Source organism: Sus scrofa, chromosome 1, assembly GCF_054392235.1.
Source record: "Sus scrofa isolate SSC_HxYL_T2T_F1_AM1 chromosome 1, Sscrofa_HxYL_maternal_Yorkshire_Landrace_v2.0, whole genome shotgun sequence".
NCBI lineage: Eukaryota > Metazoa > Chordata > Mammalia > Artiodactyla > Suidae > Sus > Sus scrofa.
In genome coordinates this window covers 48,831,702-48,844,263 of record NC_139383.1, presented here as the reverse complement: position 1 = coordinate 48,844,263, position 12,562 = coordinate 48,831,702, and the positions used below count along the sequence as shown (strand labels likewise).

The window sequence follows — 12,562 nt, the reverse complement described above, 5'->3', positions numbered from 1 at the left end:
GGCCTTGCTCAGTGGGTTAAGGATCTGGCATTGCAGTGATATTTGGTGTAGGTCGCAGACATGGCTTGGATCCAGCATTGCTGTGGCTGTGGTATAGGTCCACAGCTGCAGTTCCTATTTGATCCCTAGCCTGGAAACTTCCATATGCCCCATGTGTGGTCCTAAAAAGCAAAACAAAAAAAGAACAATTAATGCTATTGTCATTTTATTCAGGCAACTGAAGGAGTTAATAGTTGTTACCTCATTTGAAACTTGTATCCTACTGATAAATGGACATAGTGAAAGTAATGATATTTATTTCAGAACTGCAAACTAATTAGCAACATCCATGAGCTATTTCATAGGTTTAAAATGTGTCTTGGTGATGGAAACAACCACATCATTAAATAGTTTTCCAGTATATTGTCCTTATTATGAGTCAATTTGGACTGTAGCAGGGCCAAAATACACACAATAATGTGACCATCATATGTTAGAAAAACAAAAAAATAATTATCCAAGTCTGTGATAAGAGCCTGTGCTGAAACTAATTGCACAGAGATGAGCATCCTCTGCTTGACCTAATGTACTGTTTTTCTATTTCATAGTTGGACATGGTACTCTTAAAAATACGACTACACCAATATAAATACAATTTAATATAGAATCCCTGTTGTTTTGCACTTGCTGATTTCTAACTAAACCAACAGACTGGATTTGGGCTGTATGGGCATTGCTATTTTCCCCTCAAGCTGGAATGAGCATGGGGCTCTGGAAAGCTAGGAGAAGAAAAAGAGATTTTAAGATCACCAGAATATCTTCGTGCTATCCTTAGGATTTAACAAACTAATATGAATACTCTCTTAAATATTCCCTCTCAAGTATGGATGAGGAGGGCCAAAAAAAAAAAAAAAAAAAGCTAACTTCTGAGAGTTAGTAAAACAAGTATGTTTCCCATTGTAGATATATGAATTTATTCTGAGGAAATGCTTGATTTAGAAAAGCCATTTCTTTGAAAATGTAGTATCAACCTTTAAATATTTTAAAGTCATTGTAGAATTATTATCTTCCACAGAATTAGTCTCTTTGTTGCAGTATTTGGCATTACTCCACTGGGAACTCAGCCAACTAAAATGTTGTGACAAAATGATTATTTGATCTCATTGAAAGTCCTTTTCCTTCCTTCCTTTCTTTCTGTCTGTCTTTCAGTCTTTCTTTCTTTCTCTCTCTCTTTCATTAAAGCTGAGTTTTGTGTTGCACTGAAATTTAAGATGCCAGGCGCTTAAGTTATCTTTAGTCATTTGCATTATCACAGTGCTGAGTCCAATTCAGACAAGTATGGATATAATAGGGAAATTCTTCAAGTGCCAATTCCTGTGTGTGTGTGCTTTTGGAAAATATTTTCTTCTACCACTAACTGTATTGTATTCATATATGTGACTACTTTTGTTACTTTCTTTAAGCCAAAATATACATTTTACTTTGTTAAAATAATTGAGATATGTTCACTTTATATTTCTTTTTAATAAAAAACTCGTTTGAATTCAGAGATGAATGCAACAATTTGTACAGTGTAGGGAATATAGTCAATAATAATGTAATATCTTTGTATGGTGACAGAGAGTAACTAGATTATCATTATGAAATGTATAAAAATTTAGAATCACCATGTTGTGCTACAGGAACAAACACAATGTTTTCGGTCAATTATACTTAAATGAACAAACTCTTAGAAAAAGATCATATTTGTAGTTACCAGAGATAGGGAATAGGGGGAGGGAATTGGATGTAGATAGTCAAAAGGTACAAATTTCCAGTTAAAAGAGAAATAGTAGTAATCTTCTGATGGAGAGATTAAGTGGGGAACTATTGCACTATCTAATCTAGTTTTTGAAATCTGTAATTAATTGTCGTGAGAGAAATTATACTAGGCAAGTGTTGTAAAGATGGTAGTTTTATTCATTTTAAAATGTTCTTTTACCTTAGAAGAAAACCTCCTATAGATATCCATATTTTATGATAAAAAATTATGAAAATGAATTCTATTTGCAGTTTTAACTGAGGTCACAGGAAACTGAAACAGTAGAATATGAAGATTTTCTTGAGAAAAATAGAGTTAAATGGCATGACAAAACTATGCTACCTAAGCAGCAAATGATGCACTTACCTCATAAAAAATGGAGGCAAACTCATCAAGAAAGTTCAGTACATGCTTTTGGCCTCAGTGGACATCTGGCATTAAAGTGTCATTAAGCCCCAGGAGATGTTGAGCTTTGCTGTCATTAGGTTGGACAAGGTATTGTCTCATCATAAACCTAGGGCTAGAGTCCTATTATTTTGGAATCTTAAAACCTTCTGAATGATACAAGCTTTAAAGTCTTGGTATAATGGCCACCTGGAAGTAGCTGCCCTGAGTTACTGGTCTTTTCCATATGATGTTGATGATCGTAACACCTTACATTATTTTGTAGTATTCAAATACTGTAGCTCTTGAAAATATAGCCTAACCAACTCGGGACAAAGGTATTTTTATTTCTACCTGTAGTTTTTCCGTGGAAAAAACTAAATTGTCCATAGTCATCTAGGTAATAAGTGACAAATGTAGATTTTGAATATTGTTCTTTTGATTCTAGGCACTCTGCCTCTTTATTTCACTAGAGTTATTACAAAGTGTTATTTGGAAAGATGAATTTTGACATGTTTAGACCGCGGAAGATTTTTTAAAAAAAATATGATTTAGGAAGTTGAAACATGCTCTTCAATAGAGCTTGCAGCATTGACAATGCTGAATCCTTAAAACAGTAGGCCACGAGGGAACTCCCAAAATAATCACTAGCTTTAAAGCAGAATTCTCATTTTAACTTTTTTTCCCCCTTTAAAATGATCACTTAAAGTGCATCCTCCTGTATTCATTTTTCATTTCTGTCCTTTCTTATCTTTTTTATGCTCTAATGCCTGTAACTCTAGATATGGATGGCCTTGTTTTCTGTGTAGAAACAGTTCATTCACGTATATATTTCAGCTTTAGGCCTGGGAGCAGTGATGGATGTTTGTCTACCACTGTATTCTTTTCCTATGATCCTCCACAGGAAACAATATACATTTTAGGTGGGAGTAGTGCTGTATTTAATTTTATAACTGCAGTGTTGCTACATATTTTAACAATAACAATAAAACACTCATCCCTGACTGACACTCATCCCAGACCTTACTTAGCCTACTGTGGCCCTTCTTCCTGTTCCACCACTCAGTCCTACTTCAAGTCGTCTGCTCAGCAGTCTCAAACCTCTGCACTACACCTGGTCACCTACCTGCCCTATTCTCACACATCATACTTAGTCCTGTTAGGTGATCACTCTAGATCATATTAGCTACAAATGACTCAAGTGTATCAGATAGACTTACTCTAACACCACTCCCTACTTTTATTTATTCTGTGCAGGTGAGGAGATAATGGTTAAAATCTTGCAAGAGGTCACAGTGAACTAGTTGATGTCCTACCATAGGAGATGTTAACAAGGGAGAAAAATATTCAACAGAAGATGGACTGGCAGTGTCATAGGGAGCAAGATGGAAAGGGGAGCCTAATTGCTTCATTGTTCCTTTGTGCTATAATTTCCTTGGCATTTTCTATTTATTCAACCCACAATATCATTCTCAAAGTAAATATTATCATCTCCATTTTAAGATAAAAAAAATGAATTCAGAAGGCTTATATAATGTAAAAGATGGTGTTGCCAGTATTTCAAATCTATATTTGTCTCACTCAAAAAACATGCCTTTTTAGGACTTCCCTTGTGGCTCAACAGATTAAGGCTCTGGCATTGTCACTACTACACAGCTCTGGTCGCTGTTGTGGTATGGGTTCAATCCCTGGCCCAGGAACTTCTCATGCCTTGGGCATAGACAAGAAAGAAAATGCCCTTTAAGCCATTATGCATAGTAACAACTCAATATTATATAACTGACTTTCCAAATATTTCTGATCTGAATATTTGAGTGTTGAAAATATAGGTTCCATAAAAATGCTCCTAAGTCACTTCAACAAACACTTATGACTTTGAACATTTTTTCTCTCCCCCCCCTTTTTTTTTGGATCTTGATGTAGGGTTGGGAAAGTAGTATGAATGCTAATGATTTATCCACTTTCCAGAGTCTTAATCTTTTTTCTTTCACCTATTCTTTTGTAGATTTAAATTACATCTTCGCTTTTTTTTTTTTTTTTGCTTTTTAAGGGTCACACCTGTGGCATATGGAAGTTCCCTGGCTAGGGGTTGAATCAGAGCTGCAGCTGTCAGCCTACACCACAGCCACAGCAACATGGGATCTGAATGATGTCTGCAAACTACACCACAGTTTATGGCAACGCTGGATCCTTAACCCAATGAGTGAGGCCAGTGATTGAATCCCCATCCTCATGGATATTAGTCAAGCTCCTTACCTCTGAGCCATAACAGGAACTTCCCCCCTCACATTATTAATTCAAACTTTCTTCTCTCTGTTTTCTTTAAGTCACAGTATAAGATTTAGTTTTCATCAAAGGGCTTTTAAAAAAGTCTTCTCTTTTTATCATATATTCCAAGCATTTTCAATGCCTTTATATTTTCATCTCTGCAAAGGCTAGTGTTATGAGGATAAATGAGAGTGTCTCTGTGAAAACCAAGATGTACTATAATATCCCCACTCACTTGGAATCATTCTGGCTCATAAAGAAATACTATCTGTTTTATTCTTCTGCCAGTCTGAGGCTTTTTGATGGATGCAACACATTCCCTCAATCCACCTCATGAGAGGATAAAATAGTAGTTTGATCACAGATATCATAACTCCCTGCACAGCCCTTAGAAAACAAATAATTAAAAATAAAATGTGGTTGAAAACAAGAAGAAATGTAGCAATTATTGGATAGAGTAATTTGAGAATAAAGCATTAAATTACGATTACTAGGGTGAGAAAGAAATCATATTTTCTTTGGATATGCAGAAAACACCACTGTGGTGTTTGCCATTTAAGTTTTCTTCAGCTAACCTCTTATAAATGAAAGAAGACTCAGCACGCATAAACCAATTAATTTTATAATTAAAAAAATGGCAGTATGTTGTCAATGAGGAATCAGCCCATGCTAATCATCAGATTTGCTTCAGGTAGAATGAAACTACAATGAAGTCCCCCAAAATGTGATGTAAAGTCGTTATGCAATTCAAAAATAGAGCACATACTTTGATTCAATCTGGAGCAAGATACTTAAGCTACCTAATTTTATACAGTATGTAAAATACAATAGAAATGCCAACCTTGCTGGCTTGTTTGAGGCACATTGGAATATGTATAAAACACATTGCATAGTGCTAGTTTTTATATGTTAAGTAAACTAGTGCTATGACAATCATTATCCGAAAGTTTTATGATTGGGATAAAAACTGACTTTATGATTATCCAGTATTTAGTTTACACACCAAGTATTTATTTGGTTGAAAAATTTTTTAAATGTAAAGTTTCAAAATGCTTATCCTCTTTTGAGTGAAAACCAAGGAGTAATATTTGAGGGACTGTTTCACTCTAATAGAGAAAGCATATGATTTGCATCCATCAAGAGACCAGGGCTGAAATGAGATCTCTCTTTTTCTAGCCTGTTTAGAGCAGTTTCATACCATTACTTTCAAGGGTTATGAGTGCATCATGTGTCCATTAGTGCACTTACCAAAGACAAAACAAGGAATTATTTCCACAGTTCATTCAGATAATGGATGAAAACTCGTAGAAATTTCCAATTGGAATATCAAGATTCTGAGGAGGAAAGAAAAAAGTTTTGGTTTGGGGAATTTAGAAGCCTAAAGGAGGAAAAAAGTGACTGGGTAATGTATACTGTTAGGGTCTCTAGTTCTAGAAAATATAAATTAACAATATGAGTTATGGTCTGTTAAGATGGAGATACCTTTAAGAATTTTATACAGTGGACAATCTTTTACAAGACTCACTTTACATTCTAATATTTTTTCCCTCTACTGTTCTTATAGATCCATAAAACCAAATCTCCAATTTGAAGTAATAGTAAATTTTTACAAATATAAATCAAGAAAGTGAATATCTGGAGTTCCCGTCGTAGCTCAGTGGTTAATGAATCCGACTAGGAACCATGAGGTTGCGGGTTCGGTCCCTGCCCTTGCTCAGTGGGTTAAGGATCCGGCATTGCTGTGAGCTGTGATGTAGGTTGCAGACGCGGCTTGGATCCCGCGTTGCTGTGGCTCTGGTGTAGGCCAGTGGCTGCAGCTGCTCCGATTAGACCCCTAGGCTGGGGACCTCCATAAGCCGTGGCAACGGCCCAAGAAATAGCAAAAAAAGACAAAAAAAAAAAAGTGAATATCTATCAGTGAAACACCCCATTACGTAGATGAAAGTTAAAAGCAAAATCTATAGACCGTTAAATTCTATAATTGAATCACTAATTTCTATTTGACCAAATTCAAATGACACTTTCATACACTTTCAACATACCTCAAATGACAGTTGTCCATTTAGTTATTTATTCCTTTTATGGATGAGCATAGTGATGTTGATATACTCTCTAGTATTTTGGTTTTTTTTTTTTTTTTTTTTTTTGGAGTTAACGGTGACAACATGTCTCCTTTTTTTCATAGCTCTTTAATATTGTGTTCATTTCCTACTCACATATTTATGTATGTTTTATTTGTTGTAAAGGAAACTGAAAGATATATACATATGTTACTATGTAGTGGGTGTTACATTGTGCAGGATTGTAATAGGCTCCTATGTCCACAGGAAGGGTTCTGAGCCAAGACAGGAGGCTCTGACAAACAGTAAATTTCCTAGAGATTTCGGCCCATGGGATTTTGGTCACTGTGAGTTTTCACTGCTTTCATGAACAATCTTTTGTGGACTTCTTGATCCTACCATACGAAGAAATTCATCTTAAGGCTGGAATGATGGTGGTAGGAATCAGAAAGCAAACCGAGCAAGGAAGGGGTGCCATCAATAGTCTTGACTATAGTTCTGAGTGTAGGTAGTGTTTGTGTGAGAACCTCAGTAGAAGCACTATAAAGGATCAGAGTAGAATTGGAAATCAGCATTATCTGCTGACCTTCCTCTAAGAGATATTGGTGGAAAGGAATCATTACAGATGAAACACAATTAAGTTAATATGATAATCAAGTGAAATTGTAATTTTTTTTTTTTTTTTACTTTTTCTCTCTTTAGTCTACTTAGGTAGGTGAAGATTAATTTTCTTTTCATTTTTTCAACTTTTATTTTCTCTTCTCTCTATAAGAATCCCCACTCTTAATCACCTACCCCCACCTACACAGATTACATGTACCATTTCTTTTTCCTTCCTCTCAATAAAATATCCATCAACTTATCTCTAGAATCTTTACATTCTTGGCAGGGATCTAAGATCTTATAATTGGGATTATGTTTTTAGAAAGTAAATATGTGTTTGCAAGTCTTGTCACAGAGTTGCCTTATAGAGATTACTTATGATGACAGATTGTCAGTGTCTAATGTGTTTAGAGTTACTTTAAGGTTTAAATTTTGAACAGTTCTTAGCATAATGCCTTGTCAACTGGCTGATGATATGTAATTGCATGTGTTAATTGATATTTTTTTTCCTTTTCCAAAAATTATATAAATCTCACCCAGAGTATAAAACTTTGTAGCTAATATGAAAAATCTTAATTCTTATAATTTAACTAGCTTTTATTTTTTACAAAGTAAAAATATTAACTTAAAAAAGGCAAAGATCTGGGAGTTCCTGTTGTGGCTCAGTGGTAACAAACCCCACTAGGATCCATGAGAATTCAGGTTAAATCTTTGGCCTTGCTCAGTGGGTTAAGCATCCGGCATTGCTGTGAGTTGTGGTATAGGTCACAGATGTGGCTCAGAGCCTCTGTTGCTGTGGCTGTGGCATAGGCTGTCAGCTGTAGCTCTGATTGGACCCCTAGCCTGGGAACTTCCATGTGCCATATGCCACACCTGCAGCCCTAAAAAAAAAAAAGGCAAATATCAAAGTATTTTCATATCTATTAAAGGATATGAAATAAAACCAACCCTGAATTGTTAGCAAGATTTTTTAAATATAAATTACTGTGTTAGAACTGAATTAAGTAAATACAGATTTTGTCTTATAATTTTTAAATGATTTCAATGTGGAAAGAATGCAATTAAACAAATTGTAAAAAGACAAAAACTTGTCTTATGATTGCTACAAAATATTAGTGCCTTCTCTTCTTATAATGAATGTACAAGGTGTTGATATCTTTTTTATTATGTAATAGAAGGATCAAGAAAACATAAATGAATAAAGAATGTTTTCCATGAGTGAGCAGAGGCTTGTGCCTCCACTGACTCATCAGAAGCTTGAACAAAATACTTATATAAAATGTGCCTTTTCCCCCCAGGGCAACACAGCTCTATGCCAAGACCCATGCCTGAGCAGAACGAGTATAGGCTTCAGTCCATTGTCACCCCCTCAGACTAGTCCTTGTGCAGAACTCTAGTTGAAGCCATTTTTACCAGTTGAAGCCATTCTTGATGATATTTGTAGGTGTTAAAAACATCACAAGTATTCCCCCTCTATCTGCATTTTGCAGCTTTATAGTCACACGCAGATGTTCTAGGTAAAATGTGGAATGATATTGATAGTAATCATTTCTTTTTACACAGCCTAACATTATCCTCACAAACCTGGGTAATTCAACCTGTCAGGTATTTTTCTAAATTGTTGTGTTTGCATGTGTGTGTATCTGTGTGTGTCTGTGTGTGCAGACTCGTGGTTCTAAAATTTTGAACAAGTTTTTATATTTTTCCTAAATGAACTGTGATGTGCTATAGTTCTTCAAAATTGAACTTCACTTGGAGGTTCAGGTGAGAGGGTTTAAGATATTCTTAGAACAAGAACCAAAAATTAGGAAATCAGTTCTTTAGAAAGCAACACAAATTGCTAAAATCTATGTATTAGCTTTGACTTTACTCCTTAATTGCACCCAGCTCTCTTTATCTGATTTTGATTGTTGCATACTAATCTCTCCAATTTCTTATTTTGGTGTTTGCTACAACTTGTCTTAAGCTTGCTACAAAATAGCTCCATGATACTTAGCCATTTATCAAGTGAAAATTAAACAAATGATCTTAATATAAGTACTTCTCTGTCCTCTTTGAGCTAATGTGTTAATCAACTTTTATTCCTGAGACTACTCCATTTCTGACATCAGAGCAAATGGTTCAGAATAAACCAGAGTCCTAAGTTTTTGCTAGGGTTGGTGACTAGGCAGAATCAACATATATCTCTTGATTCTCCTGAGTTAGGAAGCCTGTCATTCCATCATAACACAAATTTGATCAATTTGAAAAATATCATTATATAGAAATTCTATTCAGTTCTTCTTGCTATTACGAAATTTTACAAACTGATTTTACTTGGCATGTTCTTCTATTTTTGAACCAAGAAATTATGACGGATGGGAAAATTATTATCTTTCATGCTGCTAAAGGAACAAAGATCAGGGTAAGAATTGTGTCATCGACTTCTGTATTCGCCATTGCAAAGTTCAAGCTATAGAGTGAGTGCTTAATAAGTTTCTGTTGAATTGAATTTCTTTTCCATGTTCTAGATTATAGTTTCAAATCAATTTCCCAGGTCTAAAAAGTGACAGCTGGTAAATTTTGTTAAAATCTTTCAAAAAGGCATATATATATAATCTCCCCAATTTCTTAATTATTTATTTATTTTATATAAATAAAATAGGAATCCTGCCTTAAAATACTTAAAAATTACCCCAGAAAGCTCTTATGCCTTAAATTCTGAATGAATCCTTTGTGTTCAGGGAAGGATAATTTGTTCAAACTCAAATTTGTGTGTGAATGTGTATGTTTGTGAATGTGTGTTTTGAGATTCTATACCATGTTTTGATATATGATTAGGAAGTGTATCAAAATAATGAAAAGACTATGTGCAGGCTGGTATATGCATGCATATAGGGTGTGACAGTGGTGAAAAGAATCCTCCTCAATCTTAAGAATATGCAAAAACATTGTTTAGACAAAGAACTTAGAATTTAATTAGGAAATAGTGCCTAATCTATAGGACTGGGTCTAGGAGTATTTCACATTGCCTTGTTGCAGAAAGAACAGCAATGAAGAGTGATTTGGGTGATGGTCATGCAAGGCCTCATGTGGACAAGAATGGGCTGCCATGTAGCACTTTGGAGCAGTGTTCATTTACTTTGGGATGCAGCCTACTGACTAATTAGTCCAGATAGGAAAATCTTAATGCCATGCTATTTTTTCCCCCTTGAAAACCATAGAAACAAAAACATTTGCCTTAATTATAAAGATCAGTTTAATTTTAGCCATTGCTTGTCTGCTGTATTCATTTTTCCCTAAATTCGTTTCACTGACGTTTTCCTTCAATGCCTCATATAGTTTAGAAGGTTTGAAGACACTAAATCAGCCATCAACAGCCATCCGGCACTTTGGAATACAACAGAAAGCAAAGAAAAGCTCAGCAGGTTACATTTAAACTTCAGTATTGTCTATAGTATGGGTCACCATTTGAGGGACAGCTACATTTTCACATGAACTAGAATGGCATGACTATTTTTTTACACCAGAATTATCATATTTAATATTGTTATCACAACAAAGAATAAACAATTGCTTAAGGAAATGGGTGATCCTGATTCTCTAAGCTACAGTGCTGACTCAGTCATGCAGAACTAATTTCCTGGCGGTCTCTGAATGCACATAAAGCTGCTCTGTAGCTGCCGCAGACAATGAACTAGTGACTGGAAAAAGGAATCTTAAACACAGTCACATCTCCTGACTGTTAAAATCCTGTTCACAAGGCAGGCTGATCTAATATGCTGCAGGACAGGAATAACATTTTTTTTTTAAATGGCTAAACAGTATACAAAGTTTCTCATCTTTTTGGGGGAGTTGCTGCTAGGCAACTATGTCATTTTTTACATTTATTCCTCAGAGTACCAGTATTCTATTTTGGCTGTTTCTTTCAGTGAATAATTAAATGTTGAAAAGTTTGCTGGATACATGATTTTATAGTAAATATTTGTTGTGACATCTTAAATGAAGCAATTTTTAAAATTTTAGAATGACTATTTTTAAAAAGTTCTGAAGCAATTTGCATAGAGAGTTTTATAGCAAGAGTATTAATATCTGATACTTCAAAGGAAAGGATATCTAACTAATTACAAAGGTTGGCTTGTTAATTTGTGTTTATTGATTGAGATGGATCACATGATTTGGATTGTTTAAAGTGCAACTATTAAAACCAAACTCATTTCTCAGACTTTACTACTTGGTAGAAAATAAAGCTGAAAAGTTGCATCATCCATTTACCCCATGTGGGTTTTGCAAGGGACTGATTGTACTGGCGATCCTCCTGGGCCTACAATAAGACTTTACTGCCCTCTAGTAGTAACAGGGTTTGCCAATTTCATTTAAGAAATTAACCTATTTAGCTATTTAGAGATATCTGAGAGAAAAATAGCATCAACATCTAAGCGTAAATATTAAATGGGTTAGAGTTGGTTATAATTCTACGCAGTATTTTCTCTATCATGTGAGTTGATCATTAATGTAAAATTTGATATGAATAGAGTCATATTGGCTGCATCCTTTTAGTCTAGCTTAATGATCTTTTCATCATGTGTGATATCTTCCAATTAAAATCAATTTTTGAAGATAGTTCAATATAAAGAAATAGGTTATGTATTGGAAAATAGATACAGAATAAAATAAGTTGGGACTTTAAAATACACAATTAAGATGATTAGAGTTAATATAAAGAAATAGGTTATGTATTGGAAAATATGCTGTAGGATAAAATAAGTTGGGACTTTAAAAATACACGATTAAGTTGATTAAAGTAGAGTTTATTATTCAAAATACGTGTTTAACATTTTTATCTGTTGAACTGGTGATTAATTTAAAACATGATTAAACAATTCCTTGATTTAATTAAAAAATGTCAGGCTCATTAACTTAATGTACTCATCAACTTCTAGAAACTTGGAGTTAAATTGAATCTTTTTATTTATCCCTGTAATTTAGGAGAATTTTTCAATTTTCAAGTGTTTGAATTTTTAAACTGTAAGTTTTTGTAATTATTGTCTAATTCTAAAAAAGTATCATTTATGTTTTGGAAATTTGAGAAATTCTATTTGTGTTTCAATTTATAACCAATTCCTAAAAATGCTCTATGGGAATATTAAAGATATATTTCTTATTTAGGAAGTTCAAAATATATGTCAACATTTTTCCTTATTTGCTATATCTTACCATCATCTCTGTCTTCATATTTCTGCTTGATCTGCCATACAATGATGACCATGTTTTTAATTTTTATACTCTCATTGCACTCCCCTCAAGTGGATATATTTTTTGCTAGGTTATTTAATTAATAGAGGCTTATCTGTGTTATGTATTCATTATGCATTTAGCTTTTTTTTTTTTTTTTTGCCTTTTCTAGGGCTGCTCCCACGGCACATGGAGGTTCCCAGGCTAGGGGTCGAATCGAGCTGTAGCTGCCAGCCTATGCCAGAGCCATAGC

The 12,562-nt window shown here is 34.4% G+C and overlaps 1 protein-coding gene across 4 annotated transcripts in view; it reads left to right on the top strand.

Annotated features, from left to right (window-relative positions):
* Window positions 1-12,562, top strand: part of LOC146406061 (uncharacterized) — a 171,314-nt gene that overhangs the window by 45,833 nt on the left and 112,919 nt on the right. The gene's annotated exons all lie outside the window — the stretch shown is intronic.